General features: G+C 43.4%; 1 long non-coding RNA gene across 1 annotated transcript; it reads left to right on the forward strand.

Annotated features, from left to right (window-relative positions):
- Positions 1 to 18,337: 18,337 nt before the first annotated feature.
- Positions 18,338 to 25,888, forward strand: LOC125924376 (uncharacterized). Its single transcript, XR_007458362.1, has 3 exons — positions 18,338 to 19,490; positions 23,851 to 23,908; positions 25,615 to 25,888. It is a non-coding gene; the product is annotated as an uncharacterized LOC125924376 (long non-coding RNA).
- The last annotated feature ends 212 nt before the right edge of the window (positions 25,889 to 26,100 follow it).

The raw sequence follows: 26,100 nt of genomic DNA on the forward strand, positions 1-26,100 counted from the left end.
AATGGACTCAGGCCACGCACAGCTGAACTCCGTAAGTCTTGGATTTTGACCAGTACTTATTTTCCAGGCAAATCCACGGGGCCATACAGAATGCCAAAGAAAAATGAAGGAGACACATTGTGATGGTTTCCAAATTATGCTCAACATAGCCATGGACTTCCCAGGTTCCTCAGGGGCTGAGGCAGAGAGGCACAGAGCTGGCATGGCTCAAGCATCTCCCACGCCCATGCAGCTTTGTGTGCACCATTGAAAATACAAGGGCCACTGCTTGAATAGAAAAATGTGCAGCCTCACTCACAGGTCTGGTGGTAGAGCATGGCCATAGTACCTGATGGTGGTGGTGGCTTTGGCATGTTGCCTGTTAAGGGGCAGACTTGGCCTTTCCATTCTAAGGTATTGGATTTCAAAATGCTCCCCACAAGTGAATACAAGTACCTCAGAGGCTCGTTACTCACACAGGCATAGGCCAAGTGGTCAGGACTCCAGAAGAAGGAACTCAAGTTTTTTTTTAAATTTCCCAGAATCAGCAGAAAAACAAAGTAGTAAACTTGTTGGCTTTGCTCTCTGGGCTCAAAAAATGGACTTCAGGCTCAGCCATCGGGGGCACTAGCCCCACTGAACCCCATCAATCCTCAACAGGTGACTGGTAATTTTTAGCTCATCACTTTTCTTTGTAGAACTGTGTGGCTTCTGCCTTTGTCAGAGAGAAGTCTTCCCATACCTACAGTGAGAAAAATCCCCCAAACCTTAAAATAATGATTTCTGACAATTCTTGGCCATTTAATACTCATTGTTATTTTTGGTATTTTTACTCCTTGCATTAGTATTTTTTTTTTACCATAACACATCGAACTGGAGATTGTTATGTATCTCTTGCTTATCTCTTCCAGTAGTATATGAATATGTCTCTGCACTCAGCAAAAGTTTGTTGGGCAGTGTTTTTAAACCACATCCTGTGTAACACTCCAGACTTGTTAATTGAATAACTACCCCTACACTAGGTGATGACAATACAGTGGGGGTCGGGGGAGGAGGGTGGAATCACAGATACAAAATGATAACACAAGGATGGAAATGCATTCAGGGAGAGGCATGCCCAAGGAAATGAACAAGTACAGGGAAGATGCTCATGGCCAGCCCAAAGGAGAGGAAGGGCTGGAGCACTCTTTCACAAAAGGGAGACCCCTGTGCTTCCTTTTTATCAGTTCTTCCTTTTATTTCATAAAGAAGTGGCTAGAATCTGGCTACAAATATTTGTTTAAACAATACCAGCTACCAACTCAGGGCAAGTGCCTTTAGGCACCAGTGGGTAATGATTTAAGTACGAAGTAACTATGGTACCATTAGGAGGTCTTATGAAGATTTGACATTCATGGTGTCTGATGTTCAGAGATGGTGTCTGATCTCAGCTGACCTCACACTCACTTCTTTACCTTTGAGAGTGTTGTTCAAGACATGTTTAGAACCACATACCTTTTTCTCTTAAGCATGCTATCTACCTCCCCATGAAGGCACCTCTTTCCAATACAGGCATATTTCAATGGGAAAGAAAAAGAGATGTGAACCAATGTGGCTTTAGGAATTCCCAGGCTCGAGGAATCCATTGGCTTTGTGACCTCCAGAGTAGGTGGTTCCAGAGAAGGAACCATATATAAAGGTGTCCCCGGAGGTGTTTTGCTCTCACCTTCAAAACAATAAGATATGTTTGTTTATTTGTTTGTTCTTTTTTTCCCAGAATAAGAGATGTGAAGCCCAGAGTTCTGGTATGGGTGCATTGGGTGCTGAGGTTTAAGACCATTGCTTTGGGTGTCAGCAAAAGGAAATTTCACCCTCTGGTTCTGTCAATCACTATGTGAACTCGGTCACACTATTCCACCTTTCTGATCCTCAGTTTCCTCATCCTTAAAATGGATACTGTGGTGGAATCTACTTCATAGCATGAGCATTAAACCTGAGTGTGAGGCGAGGGGAGCTTTTGCCATTATATATAATTTTTAAATATATAAATGTTCATCTCAATTCCAGAAATTTACCCTGAGAGCAAGTTAAGTGTCATTAGTGTTTGGGCAACAAGAGGAGACTCTCATGACCGAAGAGGGCGGGTAGCCTTAACAAGAGGAGAAGCAAGGTGTTAATTCCAACTGGAATGGAGTCAATGGAAAGCAAAGGATGGAGAATTTGACCAAATGCTGACTTAGATGATGCAGTCTACAAATATCACTGTTTCCAGAAATAGTTTTTGAGTTTCTACCATTAACAAGCATTATACCAAGCATTGGGGGAACACAAGGGCAAACTGATGACTTAAAGGCAGGGATTGTGTCTATCCATTGTTATCTGCCAGATAAGTAGATGGTCAATAGCTATGCTTTCAATGAAGGGACTAGAGAAGGCTTCGGTTTGACTCTTGTAATTTACGGAAAACAGGTGTGTGAATGATAATGCAGGGTACAAAGTGGTGACTGCTCTGAATTTGTTGCAAACAGGAGAGAAGAAATAATACCAAACATAGGATGGGTCAGGGGGACCCGCATAAACCTGCACAAACTTGACTAAGTGAAGGGATTCAGAGGGGTGTGCCAGTTGGGCACCCACACTCAAGCATCAAGGCTTCGAGGTAATGCACCATGATTCTGCTTGGGGGAGCGCCATGGTCCCAGTCTGTACAATGAGGACAGTGGTTATACTGATGTCCCCTAGCTCTTTATAAAGTTTTAGTGAAGTAAAAATAAATAAATAAATAAATAAATATAGTTTTAGTGAAATAATAGAGTCCCAAACACTTTTTTAAACTAAAAGGTGGTTTTCAAGGGTGCATTGTCATTGAAGAGTTCTGCTCTGTTCATTAAGCAGAGAAAAAGAACGTCCAGGTGGAGTAACGGACAGAAATGGCCCCACGGAGGAACCCCAGATTACCTGGTCCTATGGCATTTTATCTACCGAAGCATCGTGTAGCGTTTATGAACATTTCCAAAGAGAAATAAGAAAAATGTCCTAATTGAGTAAAAGCTGTTTCAAAAATGTCATTCACATGGCTTCAGAAAACATGCTCAGCTAATTAGCTATGATGGGTAAGTATCTATGGAAACAGCTGTATATCAGTACTCAAAATAGACAATCATTTAACCGTTTAACAGAGGATAAGAAAACAAAAGCAAGACTAGGTCGGTGATTATTTGTGTGTGTGTGTGCCATACGTAGTCGGAGAAAATTGCAGAAATCTTAAAGGAAAAAATAACATTAAAATAAAAAAATTCCGGGTTGGGAGGTGAGGGAATAAAGACAAGCATTCTGCATCTCTGGAGTCCGTGCCCGCTTTGTGCACATTAGCAGCAACACACTTTGTGCCCTGGATGAGATGGTCATCTGTAGTAATATTCAATGTAGATTATCAATAACACAAAATGCATTGAGCTTCACTTACGCTCTCTAGTGTAACAGAGATGAACCCAACCTCTGCCCTTGAGCAGCTGGCAGTATGGAGATCCAGAGGAAGATTTAACAGGAGAGAGACACATGGGAAGCATTCTGGGAACATAGATAAGACGTTATAAATCTGGTGCTGGAACAAGGCATTAGTGAGAGCCACAGGGAGAGGAGGTCTTTGAGCGTGGCCTGAAGCCAGAGAGGTATGTGTACAAGTGGAGCCGGTAAGAAATGGCACCAGAAGCATCCACACCTCTGAATTATACGCAAGGTGCACTGGGAAACGGGAAAGCAGTGAATTCAGAGATTTTTCTGAGACGTTGAGCACCTTACAAACATATCCTAATTTAAGCCTTGTAACAACCCTATATTGGGAATGATAACTTCATCCAAGTTTTACAAGACAACAAAAACAAACAAACCAAAAAACCAGATGCTCAGAGGTACTAAGTAACTTGCCCAGGATTGCCCTATTAAGAGTCAGGATTCGAATTACCTGACTTACGGCGTTCTGGAAAATCTCATGGCCAAGCCCAAAAGAATGCAGTGACACTAACTTGCCCCCAACATGTGTCTATTAATGGAAATCACGCCTCTACCGTGGTGCCATAAATCACAAACCAGAAAGTAAGACAAGGGGTGAAAACTCAGGATTTTATGGTTTACAGAACCTCTGAATATATTTAACTACTTCTCCACTCAGCATAACCGCACACGACATGAGGTGGTCACTGTGGCACCAGAAAGTTTCTAAGATGCTAAGTACACACACATGCACATATATGCACATAGAGATATATATTCACTATTATTTAAAGATGCATACTCTTTATAACTACATTCCAAAGTGCTTTAAAATGTGAATTATTAACATACATATAGTAAAAAAAAAACAAAAACCCTGTGATGTAAATGAGCATACTTAATAAGTAGAAGTCATATGAATTTAAAAGCTAGAAATAAATTAAGCACTATTAACAAAGCACGTTGGTGCAATTACAGTTCTAGTGTCAAAAAGAGGAATACTTCCAAATACATTGATCCAGGCTATATATAAAGGGAAAATAATCTGATCTGGAATTCCGTCCCTTTAGGTCAGATTGCCTACCCTAAGGCTGTGTCTTGGCAATTCCTTAAGCACTCTAGCCAGATTCTTCATCTATAAAACAAAGATAATTATTTGCCAATGTTCTGGGCTTTCTGTTGAGTGCTTATGACTTTCCAAGCTCTGTTCTAAGTGACTTATATACATTTACAGCCTTTTAGCTCTCACAGCATCCTATGACGTAGGTATCAGCTCCATTTCGCAGATGAGAAAACTGAGACTCAGAGAGGTTAAGTGATTAGACCTTCTTCCTACATATTTGCTTTGGATCAAGCACTTTTCCAATTCCAATGCAGAAGGATATTTTGCAGATGCTTATTGAGTGGATTCATGTTTGGGTGGATGGATAGATAAAGAAAAATGAATAAATACATCAATTAGCCCTGTGATTAATGAATGTACAAGTAAATACATTACGAAGCTGAGGCTCGATCGAGATTGTGTTGACCCCATCAAGATTCACTCTGCTTTTCTCTGAGTCTAGCCTGAACAGACAGCAAGCTTTCCCTTGACATCTCTTCAAACACAAATGCTCTGGGATGAAATAGTTCTCTGATAATCATCATTATATTTTATACGCCCCACCAACACTCCAAATGAAGCCTTTGTGCTAAATCTTTATAGAAACAAACAATTGGGAACTAGGAAAAGTCTTAATCAACTTGAAAGTAAACACTAGGTTGCCATTTAAATAACTATCATCTCCCCAAACGCGAACTTCTCAAGACCAACTCTGAATAAATGTGGAGAACACATCTATTAGCTGAAAATGAATAAAACAGTATTTATGAAATGAGTAATTTGAATTTGATTAATGTTTATAAATGTGTTTACATATGAATTGAATATTAACCTATAGCTTGAAAGGGTTTAATTAGCCTTGGAATATTGTTTTGGAACACAATGAAAAATAACCAATTCACAAAGGGAAAGGCAAAGGATATCTGCATGCACAAATGAGGTCAATTAATTAAGCAATTTGCATACATTTGAGTGGTTATTTTCAGGGCATTTTTTTTTGACATTTGGCTCTTCTCGTTCCGTATTGTGTCTCCAACATTCTATTTATGCAACACATATTTATATGCCACTCTGAGCGCATCGTAATCTGCTCAGGTGCAACTCTGGAGGCCACAGTCCTCCTGAGAACTAGCCATCTACCCACAAAAGACACAATAACTTGCCCAAATGAGCCCTAGAATAACAAACAGGGAAATCAAATTTAAACTAAACCAATGAATTTGATAGAGGACCATAAAACTTTGGTACCCAGCAACCGGAATAAAGTAAGTGCTCAGTAATTATTTGTGTAATGAGTAAATAGATGAATAAAAACTACCATGGATTTCAAGAATTATTGAATACACTGTTTAAAAAAAAATCATTGCAACAGTATCATTTCAAACTTTTTAAAATCTACCCCTCTAAGCAATGCTTTAGCCCTCTCTATTTTGCATTTACTCATCTCTCGGGAAGATTTTGTGAGATCTTATTGTGTTTCAGGGGCTTTATAAAAGTAAAATGTATATTCTGTATGCTATTAGAAATGAGTTATTTTGACCCTCCAGGTTTTGAACTTTCCTGTGAAGGATTCTCTACTGTCCCCAGTACCAAAGCAGTATTACTGAGGCTCCTTATGCAAAGTCAAACAGCTAGTCAATAAAATAATAAGATTCATGGGGCCCCTGCGTGGCTCAGTCGGTTAAGCGTCATGATCTCTCGCTCAGGTCATGATCTCTCGTTTCGGCTCAGGTCATGATCTCTCGGTTCACGGGTTCGAGTCCCCCATTGGGCTCTGTGTTGACTGCTCAGAGCCCGGAGTCCACTTCGGATTCTGTATCTCCCTTTCTCTCTCTCTGCCTCTCCCCCACTCACGCTCTGTCTCTCTCTCTCAAAAATAAATAAAAACTTTTAAAAAATTACAAAAAAATAAAATAATGAGATTCACTAAACACGCAGTAAAACCTAACCTCTACCTACTACCACCAAATGTACAAAGAGGCCATCATTAATCAGATGTCCCAGCAGAAGTGGGGCAGAGGAAAGAATAAGAGCATCATCGAGAAGTCACTCATTCCTTACAGATTTTATGTTTCCAGTTGTACTTCTGCACGTGTTATTCATTATCAATTTATGAAAGAAGTATGGAAGATGTTATTGTCCTGATTTAACCAGGAGGGAATGCGTTTTCGTTGGAGTAGGGTATCTGAAGCACTATCATTGTTACCCTTGGTCCTTATCTGCAAGGCGTCTCAGAATTCAAGCCATGAAATGGTATAGAGAGTGGTGCAGGGAAAAAAAAAAAAAATCCACGTGCTCAGAGTGGGGTTAGCATTTTGTGTTGCTGTGTGCGCACCCCCTGCAAGCCGTGACTGTAAGGACACTAGAAAGTATTCTGCCCGGCACCCACAAAAACTTCCCCAAATTTTTGGAAAGATAATTTAGAGTACTTAACCGTAGACGGGGGGGCCTCTCTTTCTACAGAGATAAATAACAAGGAAGAAGACCGTAAGGCTAAGAGCAATCATTGGTTAAGCTAACAACAAAGATTAAGGTGTGTAGGATAAAGAGTAAATCCTGTCTTTCCAGTTGTCCTGGTTATTTGAAAGTTCAAATGGAACCCGATAGAAATAAATTATGCAAATGAAGCCATTAGAGGGAGTGCGTTCGAAAGGAAAAAAAATCTTGGAAGGAATTCTGTTGTACTGAACTCACTTGTCGCCAACCCTCCAACTTCTCCAGGATGGATCTAGATCAAGGTCATCTCTCCGATTATCCTATGAGCCAAATATTTGGTACGCGAGGCTACACTGGGTGGCCGGGAGGTAGGAGGTGTGGTGCCAAGGGCAGTGACGTTGGAGAAGCGGGTCAAAAAGAACAGGCGTCAATGTATCAGGCATTATACTAGGCCCGTGGAAATACACCATCTAACTGAATCGTCCCAAGAATTCTTGGAGGAATCAATGATACCTGCTTTTATTTATTTTGCAACGAAAACCCACGGAACATTTGAGTTTTTGCAGCTTCCGCTAGGTAGTAAGCAGGCACCAGAGGCAAGACATTGGTTCACATCTGCCCGACCCCAAATCCCAGATTCTCACCTTTGGCTCCACCACTAACTGTGGGGTTCCACCCACCACAGCTCACCGAGTGCCTTGAGCTCTGGTATCCAAAGTCCCAGGACAGTAGATTGCTCCCAGTGGACGCTAAGAAAGTATAACCTAAGACTAAATCCCAACTGCTCTTCCACACTCAGGTCAGAGAATTCACAGATGCCTGGAAGAACAACAATAACAATTTCCCAGGAACTAGAATGGAATGCTCTGTCCCCCCCCCCCACCACCACCCCAGCCACCTCAACATGCATTCGCACGCGCACGCACACGCACACACATTTCCCCTCAGCTCTAATCTTCAGCTCTCACTCATTTTCTCCCCTTCCTTCCCATTTTCCATTCGTGACCTGTGGCCTCTGACCCAGGCCCTTTTTCGTCCTAATTTATGAAGGCAACATGCCACCGGGCAGCAGGCTTAGGTTCTGGAATCAGATGGAAGAGGACCCCGATCATGGCTGACAGGCTGGTTCATTGCGGGACTTCGAGCAAGGTGATCTCTCTCAGTCTTATTCTTCTCACTCATTAAATAGGAAAAATAATTTTTAAACCAAGGGCTTGCGGGTATAAAGTGTCTAGTTGGCAAATCAAGCCATTATTACTTTCCTCCCAGCTTCAGGACAATTCAGCAATGACTAAGGGCACATTATAACAGATGATGACCATAGTAGGACTTGACTTTTTCTTTTTTTAATTTTTCTGAATGTTTATTTAGTTTTGAGAGAGACGGAGACAGAGCGCAAGTTGGGGAGGGGCAGAGAGAGAGGGAGACAGAATCTGAAACAGGCTCCGGGCTCTGAGCTGTCAGCACAGAGCCCGATGCGAGGCTTCAACCCATGAATCGAGAGATCATGACCTGAGCTGATGTCGGATGCTTAACCAGCTGAGCCACCTAGGTGCCCCGGGACTTGACTTTTATATCAGCCTAAGTACCTCCCAGTTCAAACCACAACCCCAAGACAAAAGATCTTCCTCATTTACTCCATGGCCCATTCCCTTTCACTCTCTGGTTCCTTAGGCTTATCCTTATCTCCTGTTCCTGCCTCCTACGGGCCCCCCCAAACATAAGGTTTTGTACTCCCCCTTTGCCCTGCCTTGAATTCTTTCCTGGGTTCTGATCTCCCATTGTGTCTGTGACTATACTAGTCTCCAGCTACCAAGAAAAACAGCTGCCCACGGTCCATCCTCTTGTAGAGCAGGACATCCTGCTCCTGGTTCTTTGGAAGGAGAGGCATCCATTTGCACACAAAGAGGCCATCCAAAGAGTTCAGACCTAGGCTTCAGGGATTCTCATGAATAAAACATGAATAGTTACACTCAATGAAGGAAAGCATATCATATTTGCAAGCTTTCATTGACCTCTTACGGGTGCCTATCACATGAGCTTTCCTTAGAAATACTTGCCAATACAAGTGTTTTCATCCTGTGGCTAGTTGGGATTCCTTCATTCCTCAGCTCCACAAAAAAGCTCACGGGTCTTTAATAGTAAATGTTGTAGTTTAAGTTGTTAGCTTGTTTGGGCAGTTCTTGTCCTTTCTGTCTACCTCCTGTTCTCTCTTTGAAATAAAGAACATAAACTGGGTAGACAGAAAACCAATATCTGAGCATCTGTTTACCACCCCTTACTTCTGAGACGGGCACCATGACTTTTCTAAAGTCTCCAGAATCAGCCAATCTCTTTCATACAGCTCTGTGGACTCATTGACACTGACAAATGTCAACCAAAAAGCTCGTATATTCTGAAAAATAAATCCCAAGTGAAGTTGTACTACCTCTGTAACCAAAACTGCCTACAATTTCGACTAGATCAACTTAACTGAAGTTTGGTCATTTGAAGAGGAAATATATTTGCTAACGTCAAATTCCGAGCAACCATCACCATTAGGAAAAAGATATTAACAAGTCCACATTTAAGATGCAGGGTAAATTGTAAATATGTGTTCATCTTGATCAGCCTTTATTTATTCTTTACGGCAGGTGTTTTCATAAGAAACTAATTCCTCTGGACTGGGTGTTGCTTCTAAATATCATATTGTAGAAAATCTAGAGAGGTCAGCCTTTGAATTCAATTAGAAAATTGAATGGCAGATACTAATAAAGTTTATTAAAAGGATTAGGTTTATTAAATTTTATTTAAGTTTAAATAACGTTTATTAATAATTAGATTAAAAAGGTTAATTAAAATACAGCATGCTCAGATTTGATAAGAAACATCGTACGTCAGCTATAGATAAATTTTGAAATCCTTAGCTATGTAAAACTAGTTAGCTTCTGGTTTTTAGCTGTGCATATTCTACCCATTCATTCATCCATTCACTCACATGCTAACAGAATATCTGTTATGCTCTAAGTCTCATGGTAAAGGCCGTGCAGGATACAGAGACAGGAACTCACGGTCCATGTATTCGAGGAATTACCGCTGAATGGGGAAATGATTCTTGTGTCATACAATGGCACCAGACATGTTTAACTCTATAGCTGCAAGGGAGTCTTTGTTAGCTTATCTATGTAGTGGAGTCAGCTCCTGTAGGGAAGGACCCCTTGTATTAGGGGCAGCGATGACGTATTCATGAGGAGCACCTCGGTAGAGCAGTCAGCTGTGGAAATGGTGGGCGCATGGGAAGACAAGGCATATACTATGTATACAGACATGTTTGATCTCGGTATATATGCAGACATCCATTTATATAATCTGTCCAGTCCAAAGGTCAGCTCTGAGGAAAGAGTCCACTGTACTAAATTCTTATGTATCTTAAGAAAGAGAAATGAGCTCTGAGAAGGAAAAGTGTATTTCTCATGAGTTGTGGAGGACCTTCTCTCGTGGCTGAAATAGACTCCGTGGCCATGCTGTTTCACCTTGCTTGGTTGTTACCCGGTCTAGTTTGCTCTTGAATGACAGCAACCTGTTCTGGGGGAGCAAGCCTATTCCCTTGTACCATGTGTACCATGGTGGAAAACATCACGGATAAGCTAAGCCTTGAATGTGTGTCGGCTTAAGACCCAAAGCTTCCCAATCAGAGCATTTCTCTGGGATCTTTCAAAATGGAAGGAGACTAACACAGAGGCAACTTAGCCTCACGGGTGCCAGTTTCCTGTCCCGTCTTCAGAGAGAAGCAGAAGGTATCGAAGGCAAGGGAATTGCCACCATGTATTGGCTGAGGTTGCTTATACCATTTCACTGCATCACTGCTTCCCAGATTTTATTTCCAAAGTAATTATACTTGTGTCTCATACATTTGTAGTCCGCTTTCTGTCATTTGTTTTAAAAAAGTATCATTGGATTTGAATTTTTTTTTTTAATCTGCTTTATCTGGCCTCTCAAAGAGAATGTAAAAAATTTGTTATTTCTTTTTCTTTTAGGTTTTATTTATTTATTGAGAGAGAGAGAGAGCATGAATAGGGGAGGGGCAGAGAGAGAGAGAGAAAGAAAGTATCCCAAGCAGGCTCCACACTGTCAGCACAGAGTCTGATGCAAGGCTTGAACTCACAAACCATGAGATCATGACCTGAGCCAAAAGCAAGAGTCAAACACTTGACAGAGGCACCCCTAAATTTGTTATTTCAAACACATGCATAATGCCCATGTGCATGACTCTCATGGGTGCTGGGAACACAGTGGAAAATTAAAACAGATTCAGCTCTATATAAGAACTATGAGAGACAAATGTGTTGTATTTTAATAATACAAAGAATAGGTTTGATATCATTAGAAATATCAGGGAGGTACTCTGGAAGAAGTGACCCTAGAATTGGGGTCTGACTCTAAATTTTATTGTCCCCTAATATTTGAGGGAGGAAAATGTCAAACACTTCACATCCCAGGGTGCTCACTTAAGGGAATAAAGAGCAGTTTTCAGTTTCCTTTGCCTCTTTCTTCCCTTCAAGGTTTACAGGTTCTTTCAACAGACACACTACACATTTAACGTGATTTTCTCCAATTTTCTCAGTTTGCAAAATGGCCACCGTCTACTTATAAAGCAATCTCTTTACTGATTACCAGGGGACAAGAATTACACCTGCAGCTTCTCAGAGCCAGCTCTGTGGCTGTTCTCAGGGATAAGAAACTGAACTACACTGTCCTCACTCTGCCATCTTCGGGGTTCATCTCCCTTCCTAGAATATATCCAGTGTTGTTTCTCGGAGTTGACTGATAAAGAAAACTCTTCCCCCTTGCTGACCTTCTTATAGTTTCAGGGATAAGAATCAGATGGATCATATAACCAAATAATCATCAGGCCTGGGACAGCGAGTCTAGTTGTTAGAATAAAGAAACGCAGACAATATACTTCATTACATAGGTAAGCTGAGTCCGATATGCCATGGTTCAAAATTTTTAACTGATTCTAAAGTAGCTAAAGACAGCGAGGAATAAACCACTAGTGTTCATAAGTTGGCTAGGTGTTCAAAATACCCAACTTCTCACAACTTAAACTTGAGTCTCTCCTACCCCTGCCAACTTCCTTCTGTAAGGTCCCCTTCAAGAAACCTCTCTGACTATTGACTCTATTTTCTCCCAAAATGGGAACTGAGGAGACAGAGCAGTAAGGCAACTTGGTATCTTTTAGTGCCTGTTTAGAGCCCAACTCTGTGCCTGGTACTTTTCTAAGGATCTCATATTATCATAACAACGGATTTTCTCCTTTGATATTATTTTCCTGGTCACGCAGATGTGGGAGACAGTACTTTGGCCAATAGCCCAAGTCACCTAAGTACAGTGGGTGGAGGTCACATCAGGGTCTACTTAGGATTGAAAGCCACTCCCTTGAGTCTCAGTACACAGCCTTGAAGTATCACTTATATTTGTTTCCCACAACTTAGCATTTAATCTTGACTACGTGATTTGTCTCCAATTCATGTCTATTACCTTTATATCCCACACAGAAACCTTAAGTGTCTAGGAAGCATCCTGTCTTCCTTGACACAGTAAACCAGGCTGTGATGAGAGGTTCTTAAGGAGGTACAGAACGTGATGAAGTAAGGTGAGGAGAAACCAACTCAGGAACTGATTTCTGGAAGATGGTCTCCCATTTTGGACAAGGAAACACACATCTGATGGAATCCAGAACCTAAAGCAGCTATGGTTCTTAGGCCCTTCTGGGAGAACTTTGTCTTCAAATCTTCATCATGTTATGGAACATGTTGCATCTCATTGTAATATAATTTTTTTCCCAAAATTTTTTGAACCCGGGTCAACGGTCTCCTTCATTTCAATCAATAGGATTTTATGAATATTTTATACTCACCCAAATTCATACCAATGGTCAGTGAAGCAGGCTGATAGCTGTAAAAATCACTTCAGGAAAATTAAGAAATTGGCTGTTCATAGAAAATAATTATTAGGCATATAATATTTGAGAGTCCACCTTGTTTTTTTTCACCATTAGATAATGATGAGTAAGAGAATTCCCTGCAATTTCAATTCGTAGTCTTTCCCAAGAAATACATGTGCCTACATTCAGGATCTCAGCTCAACCCAATGCCAGGTACGTGACCTTGGGCAGATTAGCTCCTGTCTTTAAATCTCGGTTTCTTCATCCATAAGGTGGATAAACACCTCTTTTTCAGAATCTAACTGTAAATATTATGGAATCTCTTACCATCCCATATAACACGTGTTCAATGAGTTGTAGCTGAATCTGAAACAAACTTCTGGTGACAAATCTTTTTTTGTTTTTAATTTTTTTTAATGTTTATTTATTTTTGAGAGAGAGAGACAGACAGACAGACAGAGCACGAGTGGGGGAGGGGCAGAGAGAGAGGGAGACACAGAATCTGAAGCAGGCTCCAGGCTCCGAGCTGTCAGCACAGAGCCCATCGCGGGGCTTGAACTCATAGGCCGTGAGATCATGACCTGAGCCAAAGTCGGACACTCAACCGATGGAGCCATCCAGGCGTCCCTGGTGACAAATCTTAAGGGTTGAGTTTTCTGCTCATTTAGATTTGGCCTCTAAGCCCATCCTTCTGAATGTGGTCATGCCTACCATCATTACCCCAGCTTGTAAGGATTTAGTGCAGTTTTTAGTTCATAGTGAGTGATGCATACCAAACCAGTGATTGGGTTCCTATGATTACACACACACATGCCCACATGCACACCACATATTGCACAAATATTACTTAGCTCCTTCCATGTGCAAAGTCCTATAAGCAATAAAAAGAAAACTCAGCTATGGATCCTGTTGCCTGGCACTTAAAGTCAAGCAGGGGAGATAAGAGACATACGTCAGCGGAATGTAAGGCCAAAATAGATAGGAATAGCTACAATTCATGGGACCTCCACTGTGCACCTGGGATTTTTCATTTGGCCTTTGTTCCAGAAAGCAAACTTCCTGCTTCCTATATTCTTACCATGGTCAAAAAGAAAGGAATCTCCCCTGCCCCTTGAATACGCTCAGTAGTACTGAGGAAGACATTGGAGTCTCGGAAAGGATACTCCAGTCCCAGAGAGTATGCTTCAGTACGGAAAGTATGCTGAAGTACTGGGAAAAGCCAAAATACTGGGGAAGATGTTGAAGTCTTGGGAAGGATACCGAAATACTGGGGTGTGTGCTGAATTACTGGGGGAGATGTTCCCACTTTCTATTTCCTTTCTCCCTACTTCCCTACAAGACAAAAAGTGCCTAATCCATTGGACCAAGTTACTATCGGTTGCCTCAGAAAATAGGACAAAGTCTGCCACGCAGGTCTTCTTTGCTTTGTGGGTCTGTAAGAAAGCAGGTATATTCTCTTACCTTCCGTGTAAACCCTTGTGGCCCGGAGCTCAGGGTCTGCCTCCAACGTGTCTTCGTCTCGTCTCTGGGGTAATGCTTCTGTCTGAGATGTTTGTTCCAGCCAGTAAAACCAAACAAATGACTCTGTGGTTCTGTAATGTTTGCTGTGTGTTTCCTGATGTCATTACGACTCGGAAGGCCACCCTGGGGACAGCAGAGTGGGCCAGTGGCTGCCGACACTTTCAATTTGTTGAGTGTTTACTAAGCACCAGGAACTGGGCCAAGTGTTTCTACACGGGGTGCTCACAGCAGCCTTATGAAGTGACTAATAAGAATTCTCATTGCCCAGTACATTTCTCTGCGTTCACAGGTTCAATGTGCGGAGTAGAAAGGTGCACTGGTAATGATTAATGAAGTAAGATTCCTACACGGATGAGCAGAGACACTAGCAAGAAGAGGGGCATGCAAAAAGGGATGGAGCAAAGAGGAAACTCTGAACTTCTATCCTTGTAAAACCTCTCTACGAAATGAGGCATTGTTGCTGCAAACCCTTTTGCTTCTCTGCAGACCTGTGACTCGACTTTCCAGGTGAAGGTCAGTGCCGTCAAATACTTAAGCATTTTCTGAGCACCTCCAGCATTTGAAACAAAGCTCTCCAAGTGGGAGTCGCAGACAGTGGTGGAAAGAATCCTTGCGTGGTCTTTGGAAAGAATACGTTAGACCCAGAGAGCTTGAGTTTGATTCCCAACCTTGCAATCTATAGCTATACCACCTTGTAAAGGCTGATTTGTGTTTCTGAATCCCAATTTCATCCGTTAAATGAAACAGCAACCTATCCTGCAGGTCCTGTGAATCATCTACAAGAATGTGCACCAGAGAATTAGCAACGGGCCAGAGCAGAGCTGGAGGTCAGTAAATGGTAGTTATGAAGAAAAGCTCCTGGAATAGGGTGGGTCCCCGACCCTCTCCCTCCATCTCTTAGCATGCTTGGGATAAATCTGAATTAATGGGTTTGCAGTTTGGCTTTGAATATGTGAAATAAATACAGGAACAGATCAGGTAAGCGAAAACTCAGTTTTGAATAACTAGAATTGACTGAACGTCCCCACACCTGTTATCTCGATCCCCACCACAATATTAGGAGATCAGTGGACAGGATGTGGCATATTTTTTAATTGTTATTTTCAGGGGCTCAGAGAACAGAAGGTCATTCCCCAAGATCACCGTTTTGAAGCGGCTGAGCTAGGGTCTGAATCAATCCCGTGTGTTTTTTTACCCAAAAGATCAACCCATGGAGGCCAACTGGATATTTGTAATTATACCTGTCCTGCTGTTCCGTGTTTATGTATCCTCACCCCAAGGACTTGCCGGAGAGCGTGCAGAGGGGTCTCCAAAGCTCAGCGATAGTTGGGTTTGTCGGGCACCCTGAATCTTCCTTAGCTGACTTAGCAGAATCACTGACTCACTCTGTGCCTGAGGTCTGGGTAGGCAACAGGAGACGTCATGGCCGACAACACTAGCTCTTTATATAAGCAACGAGAGACCTTCCCAGAGCCCCAGAGACGTGCCCCCCGGACAGCTGGGTGGGCTCGGTCCACGCCCTGAGATTTGTGTCAGTGTGGACAGAGGACTGGCGTGGGAATGAGACAGGAGAGGGGGTCCTACCGACACTGGGATGGTGTGAGTTGATGCGGATGGGTGGGCCAGAGCAGAGTTATTTCCCTTAGGGCCCCTGGACCCTGAGAAGGCTACCTATTCCTCATGCCTTTAGATATAACTCAGAAGAAATACATTGAGTTAGATATAACTCAAAAGAAATTAAACAAGATGGAAAACATACATGGTGAAATGAAAATGGGTTTCTAGGGGCACCTGGGTGGCTCAGGTGGTTGCATGTCTGACTTTGGCTCAGGTCATGTTTTCGTAGTTTGTGAGTTCGAACCCCGCATCGGGCTCTGCGCTGACAGTGCGGAGCCTGCTTGGAATTCTCTCTCTCTCTCTCTCTCTCTCTTTCTGCCCTGCTTGCACTCTCTCTCTCAAAATACATAAACTTAAAAAAAAATGGATCTCTAGGTTTTTTTCTGTAATAATTCCGCGCAACTCAATGGAAGACAAACTTTTCTCCTTTTCTTCCGAGAGTCCTGCTTGTGGTCCCCTAAGCGTGAGCTCAGCCAGTGTGTAAGGGAGGAGGCCATTGCAGGGGACTCACAAGTGACAATTCCCGATGTCATAGCCTGCCATTGGCATCCAAATCCTGACCTCTGGGGTCCTCTGAAAGCAGGAGGCTGTTGGAGGCTCCTGGTGCAGCTGCTGCGTCTGAGCCTGACATCCCAGCGCTGTGAGGGGCACATGTGACATCTGTGCACGTGTGTGGGCCACACATGAGGTTCACGTTGCGTCACTAGCCCTTGTCACTCATCTGGGTGCTAGATCCTTCCTGTCTCCCTCCTTCTGCTTCCACAGAACTTGTAGAAAAAGCCAGGCAGCAGAGACAATTTGGTGAGGGCGGCTAGAGAGGGCATGGGTGGTGAATGAAAGGGACAGGCTAGCACGAGACCCTTTTCTCCCCTCCGAGGGGACCCACGTGTCCCTCACAATAAATGAAAGGTCAGGGCCTCCTTCTTTGCAATGGCGTGTACATTTCCCCTGACGGGGAGGACAGAGCTGTGACCCAGAAGCCCGGCTTTACTAAGCACGGCACTGCCCGAGTTTCTGGCTCTGGTGAGATGATTCGAGATAAAGGAAATGACCCCCCTTTAGGATCCCCCATCTCCTACCACCACCCAAACACACCTGCCCTTCTCCATGCTACCCACATCCCAGCCAAAGGGGATTCAGATCACACAGGCATCCAGGATTTAATTCCTTGGGTAGGAACAATATATCTCTTTTGTACTGAGATCAGGACCCGTCACTTATTCTCAAGTAATATTGACATGAGAGCCCCTCATTTCTTCATTAGGAATCCAGAATCAGATCTGTGTGTTCCAGTTCCCCCCCCCCCTCTGTCTCTGTCCCTCTCTCCCCATCTCTCAAATCCCCTCATTTCTAAGACTGTTCTCTAGCAGTGTAGAATTATTTGCTATGCTCTTTCCTGCCTCTGCGGTTATAAACGTTGTCTCTTTCTTCCTCACGTCTAAGTCCTATTTGCTCTTTAAATCTCAGAAACCACTTCCTCCAGGAAGCCCCCTCTGACCCTTCCCTGGCTGGATCGGCTGCCTTTGCAAGGAACCTTGACAACACTTTGCTTTCCTGTACTTCCGGTGCTAGGTAACTCCTGCAAAAATCTTAGGGTTCTGTTCCTGCCATTAGAACGTGAGCCTCTTAAGGGAGAAAGTCTTCATTTGAGTATGCCCGTGATGATAACAAACATCATCAGTTCAGTGACAACTTTTTGTTCATGAAAAAAGCCCTACTGGATGCAATGTAAATGTTGATTATAAAACACATTCCAATTTCATAACATAAGACATAACACAATGCAAAACTTTATATCGAGAAAATACGATTGGTTTGTGAAATCCCATATTCTTGGCACCTGGCACATTGTAGGGATGGCAGGGGCTGTGAACGCCCACCCAAATCCGCGATGTACTCTTCCTCATTTCCCAGCCCTGTCCCCCCTCCCCCCCCCCCCCCCCCATAACCAGTGATGTCCTGTCACTGCCTTGCAGAGTAACCTGAGTAGAAGTGATGTCCCGCTTCTGGTAAGAGGCAGTGAAAAGCCTCTTTTCACCACCCCCCTCCCCACCGTCTCATTCTTGTGATTGGAACCAGAATGGGGCGGGGGTGGCGGGGGTGGGGGGAGAACCGGAGGGAGGTGGTGGGAGTTGCGAGTTAGGCCCGGGTCTCTGCTTCACCACCCCCAGCCTGCAGGGGGCGCGATGAGAACGAAACGAGCCTTTGTTGCGTCAAAGCCCCTGAGGTTTCGCAGCTTCTTGCTGTTGGTGTTGTTACTAGACCACAGTCTGTCTCAACTTATTTAAGGCACTAGGTCAGAATAAGTGCTTTATACATGACGGCTCCAGTCCTAAAGTCAGAATGTCCATGGCTGTCAATTGTCCTTAGGCCAACGAGTCAGCGGCTAGGATTTCATTTTCCAGGCTGAAAAGTGCTGTGTGGAACTGAGGGACCCCCTTCATGCACGCAGCTGCTGGTGGTTAAAACACTGTTTTAATACCCGCGACTCCAGATGATGTCATCGCCCTGTGCAGGCGAGGGGCCTGGCTTCAAAGAGTTCTGGAGTCTGTGCAGCCAGCTCAGGGGCAGGATCCAGGTCCCCAGCCCCTCCTTCAGTGTGAAGTCCAGACTGATCTCCAGCTCGTCTGCCACAAAACAGGAGGCTTTCACGGCCTTGTCGTTGCTTTGGGTCATCGGGAGTGTCAGCTTTGTGCACAGGAAGGGAAGCTCAGATGCGAAGCGCGTTTCCAGATCAAAATGGCACCATTGTGTGGCAGGTTTTGATGGCCGAGCCTTTCCCGTGAGCGCTGTGTGCCCCCAACAGAGCCCGAGAGCCCCCTCTCCCTGAGGAGAGCCTCAACTTCTCAGCAGAAGCCCCTCAAGCAGTGCAGAAGGAACTATCACAGGACCTTCGTCTGGGGCCTGAGCCTGGGACTCGGCCAACGCACCCCACGTGGAAATCGACAGATGGGGCCAAGAGGGGAAGCCCTGCAGGGGTGGCCCCAGGCTGACCTACAGGGGTTCTGCGAGCTGAAGCCCGTGCACACGGAATGAGCCCGCTTCCACGTTACAGGCGCAGCCCCTGGGGGGCCCAAGAGGTTTCTGTGCGGGTCCACGCGGCATTGGTTCGAAACGATAAATGATCAACAAATATTTGTCAAGTGATCACCCTGCCCCAAGCTCCGGGCTAGGACCTTAGTTAGAAGGCTGGACGCTTCTTCCCAGCAAGACCAGATGGTCTTCTGACCCCGATGAAGCTGGAAGCCGAAGAGAAAACAGGCAGTGACCTAATAATTACACCAAATATGAAAGTCACCGGGTTCTTGGAGGTCAGAGTGGATGGTTCAGGATTACAGTCGCGGAGTCAGCCTGTCTCGCTCAGACCCCAGGCCCAGTTCCCATCAGCTGTGTTGCCCAAATGCCCCGGATGGCAGATGTGTTGTGTGGAGAACAGAGGTAACACAGCTATCGACTTTATGATGCTGTTGTGAGGAGTAGCGTGTTGACTCACGGAAACTGCCCCAGAGCCTGAAAGAAATGAGAGCTATTAGTCATGTTGTTATTATAATCAAGAAACGTGGGGAGCTCCACTAGTGCGGAGCGGAGTAAACCCAGCGAATGCAGTCAGGAAAGTCTTCCAAAGAAATGACACGGAAAGTAAGATCTGGAGACGGGAGGGGGGCTACCCAGGTGGAGAGTTCTGGAAATGTCTCCCGGAGCGCTCCAGGTAGGACTGGCACAGACATCAACTGCAGGAATCAAAACATTGGTCAAGGGGCACCTGGGTGGCTCAGTCAGTTGAGCGTCACGGTTCAGGTCACGATCTCACGGTTTGTGAGTTCAAGCCCCGAGTCAGGCTGTGTGCTGATGGCTCAGAGCCTGGAGCCTGCTTCTGATTCTGTGTCTCCCTCTCTCTCTGCCCTCCTTCCCTCTCTGTCTCAGAATAAATAATTTAAAAATTAAAAATTAAAAAAAACAACAACATTGGTACAATTAAAAGTGTGTCAGTGTGGCCAAAGCCTGAAGACGTGGTAGGGAGTACAGGGAGAGGTCGGTAGGGACACGGGTCTGAACAGAATGTGAAGCTCAGTTCTGCGCATCAGAACGTAGCCTAGGTGCCAGGCGAGTCCCTAGAAGACTGTATACTTGCTTCACCGGATTGCAGTCTGATATCGGATACTGTTGATTCCTGGTTTGCAGAGTTTTGTGACTCAGGCACTCTCTTAGCGCATAGTGTCAGTCTATCTCCAAAACACATCCCCACGTTCTACCAAGTCCTGTTTCTCCACGGCCATGAACCTAGCACAAGTCCTGTCCGCTCTTCTCTGGATTTCCTGCTTTCCCTCCTACCACCCCGGATCCCCGGCAGCTTAATACCCTACACTCAGCAACCACAGTAATCCTCTAAGGCAAAATCAGATTATGTCATCCCCTGCTTAAACCTGTATAATCATCTTCCCTTTTACTTAGAGAAAAACCCTCTGAAATCCTTACCATGCTCTACATAGTCCTACATAAACTAGAGTCTCCTTTTTTAATCATTTCAGCTTCAATTCAAAAACGTGCTTCTCGGGGAGACTTTTTCTGACAACTCTAGGTAAAATAGCTCGTGTCTTCCCTCCCCACCAAAACTGATAATAATAAGAATAATATCGTTTTCCTTTACACATAATTCCTGCTATACTTTAAAAAGATTTTATCAGCACCCGAACATTTCTCCTGTATTCATTTGTCCATGGGCTCCCATTTATTTTCCTTCTCTAGCAGATAAATTCTCCTTGACAGGATTTTGTCCGTCTAATCTGTCACTGTGTCTTTAGCACGTGGAAGAGTCTATGACACATGTTAGAGAGGAAATTTTGGTTTGGTTGCCAACGGAGTGGATATTTCTTCCAATTCTTCCAGTCAGCATTTATGTTCCTAATTCAGTTTGTTCATCTTTACGCTAGATTTCAACCCCCATGCACCACAATATTGCTAGACAGTGAAGCTATGATCATTCCAAATCCCAGACCCTTGGATCTGAATTCATCTGATTACCGCCACTTCTAATCACCATCATCACCATCACCATCATCACCACCATTATCACCACCATCATTATCATCACATCATCATCACCACCATTGCCATGACCACCATCATCATCATCATCACCATCATCACCATCATCATCATCATCACCATCATCACCATCACCACCACCATCATCATCATCACCATCATCAACATCATCATCACCATCATCACCATCATCACCACCATTATCACCACCATCATTATCATCACATCATCATCACCACCATTGCCATAAACACCATCATCATCATCACCATGACCACCATCATCACCATCACCATCATCATTACCATCACCACCATCATCATCATCATCATCCTCATCTTCATTACTATCGTGATCATCACCACCACTACCATCATCATCACCATCATCATCACCATCATCTCCACCATTATCACCACCATCATTATCATCACATCATCATCATCACCTTTGCCATGAGTACCATCATCATCATCACCATGACCACCATCATCACCATCACCACCATCATCATCATCAGTCTTCATCGTCACAATCAACAACACCATCCTGTACTAATAGCTGCCTCTATCAACACGTTTCAGGTACTTTTGCATTGAATCCTTGTAGTGAGAGCACTTTGACAGCATTTTCTTTCTTTTTCAGGTGGAGAGGGGGGCTCAGAGCATAGAAAGTTCAAATGACTTGTTCGTAATCACATGACTAATCTGTGGGGGACTGTGTTTCAAGCCTGGATCTGCCTGAGTCCAAATGCAGTGCTTTCCAAAAGGCAATCCCGCCCTCACATTTTTTTTTCCAGATCCTACCATCTCATGAGCTTTGGCTGGGTTTCCCAGGCTCCAGCTCATCACCACACTTTGGAATTTTTAAAACTCATTTCATCCTACTCTTTCTTTCTGCAAGGGCAGGGGCTTGGAAGTGACTCGATTCCTGTGCTCTGAGCCACCCTGGACAGAGTCCTCGTGCTTCTTATCATGAAGCCCTAAAACCATGTTCATTCCAATTCTCATCCCGAGTGGGGACACATGGGAATATGTTTATATCACAGGATTGGTAGGATCAAGTGATTAAGACAAACTCACTGAAGGATTCTCAGTGTCCACACGTGATCTTTTGTTGTCGACGCTAAGCGCTTAGTGTCTTACATTTAATGCAAAAGATTGAGCCCAGATAATCCCATGTCTTGATGTGTACATCCCTCACAGCCAGCGACTGGTGGGACTTCGTTTGCCAATTCCCTTGCAAAGATTCTTTAATAGAAATTAAGAGATCGTCTTAAAATGAGTGCGATAAGATGGAGCTTTCTGCTCTCATCATGTTAACTACGTTAGAGCCCAGCACATTAAGCCATGCTTCTGGAATTACACCCAAAGAAGCTGAAGAGCTGCAGATTTGACTTAAATCTTTGACATCTCAAGAAAAAAAAATAGTCAGAAAAACATACCTCACATTTTCTCTCCCTTGTCAGACAAATTGGTATTCTGTTGATCTTGTTTTTGAAATATCTTGCAACTCAAGCTATTAGAGAGAGAAAACACTTACTTGTCATCACTTCCCTGAGATGCTTAGATGTACACTGTCAAGGATGATTTTTCAGACATAATCCAGCCACGTGAGGACTGCTATTTGTGTTAATTAGTACGTGATGGCCCAGATTTCTCCAGAGGGCCTCCTAATTCTGGGAGCTTCTTTAAAGCAGGGAGCAAAGAATCTATTGCACCGTAGGTGGGACAGGGGCCTAACGTTTCCCCCGTTGGACCCCTTGTCCTAAGGGGTTTCATGGTTATTGCAGATATGGCCAAGGGTGTTTGCATCTGGTCAGGCTCCTTTCTGAATGCCCGTACAGGTTGTCTCTTATCTGCAATTTTGAAATCCAAAATTCTGAAAACTGAAAGTTTGCTATAAGTATTTGGCAGTAAAATGGTACCCGTCTCCACATGAGGCTCTTTACAGTCTTTAAGTGTCCCATTAGTGTGAATGGCTTTGTGGTTCACTGCAAAAATATTCGTTCATTTGCTGTCCCTGACCCCAATGAGGACACAGCCTTTCTAAAAAGAAAGAAGAAAGAAAGAAAGAAAGAAAGAAAGAAAGAAAGAAAGAAAGAAAGAAGGAAAGGAGGAAGGAAAGAGGGAGGAGGGAAGGAGGGGAGTAAGGAAGGAAAGAGAGAGAGAGAGAGAGAGAGAGAGAGAGAGAGAGAGGAATTCTAAAGCAAATCAAGCCCTAAGGCTTCTGGATATGTGATTATAAAATTGATTCTACACTGATGACACTGCATGCATACACATGTAGTTTTCATCAGTATTAACCCTGAGTTTAATGGGTAGATTGGTAAACAATTGCCAAGGTTGTTAAAAAACCCAACCTTGCCTTTGCTCCCTATGAAACATCTCCTCCCCATCCCCTTCAACAACAACAACAACAACAACAACAATAATCTCACCATAAACCAAATCTCAAATTCACTCCTCTATGATGCCTTCCCTGTTTCCCAAATGTAATAATCTACTCTGCTCTCCAAGAGAGCAATGCAGCTATGTTTATTGCATTTGAGAACTTGGAATTATAATGAATTGCGTGTCTCCTCTACTCAACTGTAGAGCTTACTCATTCATTCATTCGTTCATTCATTCAATTTATTCATGCAATTACTCAGGTTTTAATGTCAGGCTTGATGCTAAGTACTTTTATATATATTTTAATTAATCATTTCAAAAACCTTTAACACACTTTTTAATGCATCCATTTTTTCCAGAAGCAAAACTGAAAAGAACCTCTGGGAGTTTAGACAACTGTTTGAGGACATACAGCTAGTAAGTTGTAGGGTTAGGACTGTAACCTAGGTCTTTCTAACCCCATGTTTTGTCATGTTTTTTGGATACTCCACACTCTTTGTGGGACATGTTACCCTATTTGCTTTGTTTTGGTCGTGCTACAGCACATTACTGAAGTGGTTTGTTTCTTGCTTTTGTTTTTGTATTGAAGTGGTTTTTAAACAGGCAGATAGATACAGTGCTCATTTTCTTTTTCCACCTGATGACTCAGAACACCTCCTAATTCTGCCTGATAGAGTTAAGGAATTACGTCTTAGCCTTGGATTTGGCCTACTGTTTCCTCTGCGTACCTTGTTTGTTGAATTATCCTTTTCATGCATGCTCCAAAAGAAAATCCATGCCGCTTACACGCCAGAGAATATGCTACTTTTAGTTTCAAGGATGTCTTTACAACTGGCTGCTATAGCAATCAGCAGCAAGTCGGGCCCCAGACCTGCTTGGCCAGTGGCTTACAACTGCTCCGGTGCTCCCATCTCTGATGCTGCAGCACCATAACTGTAAATCCATGATCTGCCCTCCAGGATGCAGTCAACAAAGGGAATCCAAGGCTGGGCTCCATTCCTGGAAATGACATACTAATCTATGGCCCCTGGCTTCAGTTAATCCAACCTAATTCTTTGTGTGGGTACTTTCAAAAGTTCTCCTGAAATTTTCTTTTTTTTTCTCTCTCTCTCTTTTTCTTTCTTTCTTTCTTTTTTCCTTTCTTTTTTTTTCTTAGCATTATATAACTGGACTCGTCCTTGCTGATATGCATAGTCGTGATTTATTCTGCTTCACTGCATGGCATTCCAATGTGAAAGTATACCATGATTGATTAATTCATTTTATGGTCAGTGTGTATCAGGTTGTTTCTAATTGTCTTCCAATTCCTTCATCCACTCATGTATCTATTTATTCAACACATATTTATTGAGGGCTTATTCTGTGCCAACCACTGTTCCAGGAACTTTGGAAACAGCAGCAAACAAATGGAGTATTGGCCCCACGGAGCTTACCTTCTAGAGTAAAGAAGCAAACAAAAATAAACATGAATACACAGTGCGTCAGGTGTGGGGAAAAATAAAGCAGAGGATAAGGATTAGAGGGTGGAACAATGTAGATATTTTATATAGCGTAGTCAGGGAAATCTTCTCTGATAACTGTGACCATTTGGATAGAGACCTACATCACGTGCTCTCTGGGGGAAAGGACTCCATACAGAGTGCAAAGGCCCTAAGTAAGTAGGGTTTTGGAATGTTCAAGGCATGGGAAGTGGGCCATGGTGCCTGTACCAGGTGACTGAGGGAGAGTGAGAAAGTGAGATCAGAAAGGTTACAAGCAAGCTAGTCATGTAAGACCTTATTAGCCAAGATAAAGCTCTTTGCTTCTCTTCTAAGCGGAATGGGAAGTCTTTGGGGAGATTTGATCAGAAGTATGGCATGATACGAATTACTATTTCTTAGAATCAGTTTGGCTGCTATGTTGAGCATAGACATTCGAAGAGCCAGGGATGAGCCTGACTGGGAGTTTGTTGTGAAAATCAAGCTCAGGGATGATGGCGACGTGTATCAGTGCAGTAAGAAGGAAAATAATTATATAAATATAGTAACACATTGAGGTAGTAAGGAGTTTGATTTTTCATGCTTCCCTATGTCCAGTGCAGACCTTGACTTTGGGCTTGACAGATGATTTATTTTGGCCAATAGGATGATAGCAAATTGAAGTAAACAGGAGACTGAGGAACTGATTGTGTACCTGTGCTTTCTTGTCACCATTATATCGACATGCCTGGACCAACCTGCCCAAGGGATGTGAAAATGTGGAATAGAATTGAGTCTTCAAGCCCAAGCCACCAGTGCTCCCAGCCGACCACAATCGCATGAGAAAACAGAAAGAAGTAAGCCAAGACATGTCCAAACAATCAGATCTGTTCCGTTGACCTGTGGGCTGGTGAAAAATGGCAAATGATTATTCCTTTAAGTTTTGAAGTAGTTTGTTATGCAGAATTAGCTAACTGCTGTACATATTATGAAGGCTACCGGGTAAGTATATGTGTTAGTGGGAATTTGATGATTCTCTTCTGCTTACTGCTAGTTATGCATAGAAACAGAAAATAAGGTCAGTGAGAATGAGGATCAGAGAGGAGGTATCAGACTTTCCAGAAGGAGGCTTTCTGCATCGGTAGGAGGTAT

This window comes from Panthera uncia, chromosome F2, assembly GCF_023721935.1.
Source record: "Panthera uncia isolate 11264 chromosome F2, Puncia_PCG_1.0, whole genome shotgun sequence".
Taxonomy (NCBI): domain Eukaryota; kingdom Metazoa; phylum Chordata; class Mammalia; order Carnivora; family Felidae; genus Panthera; species Panthera uncia.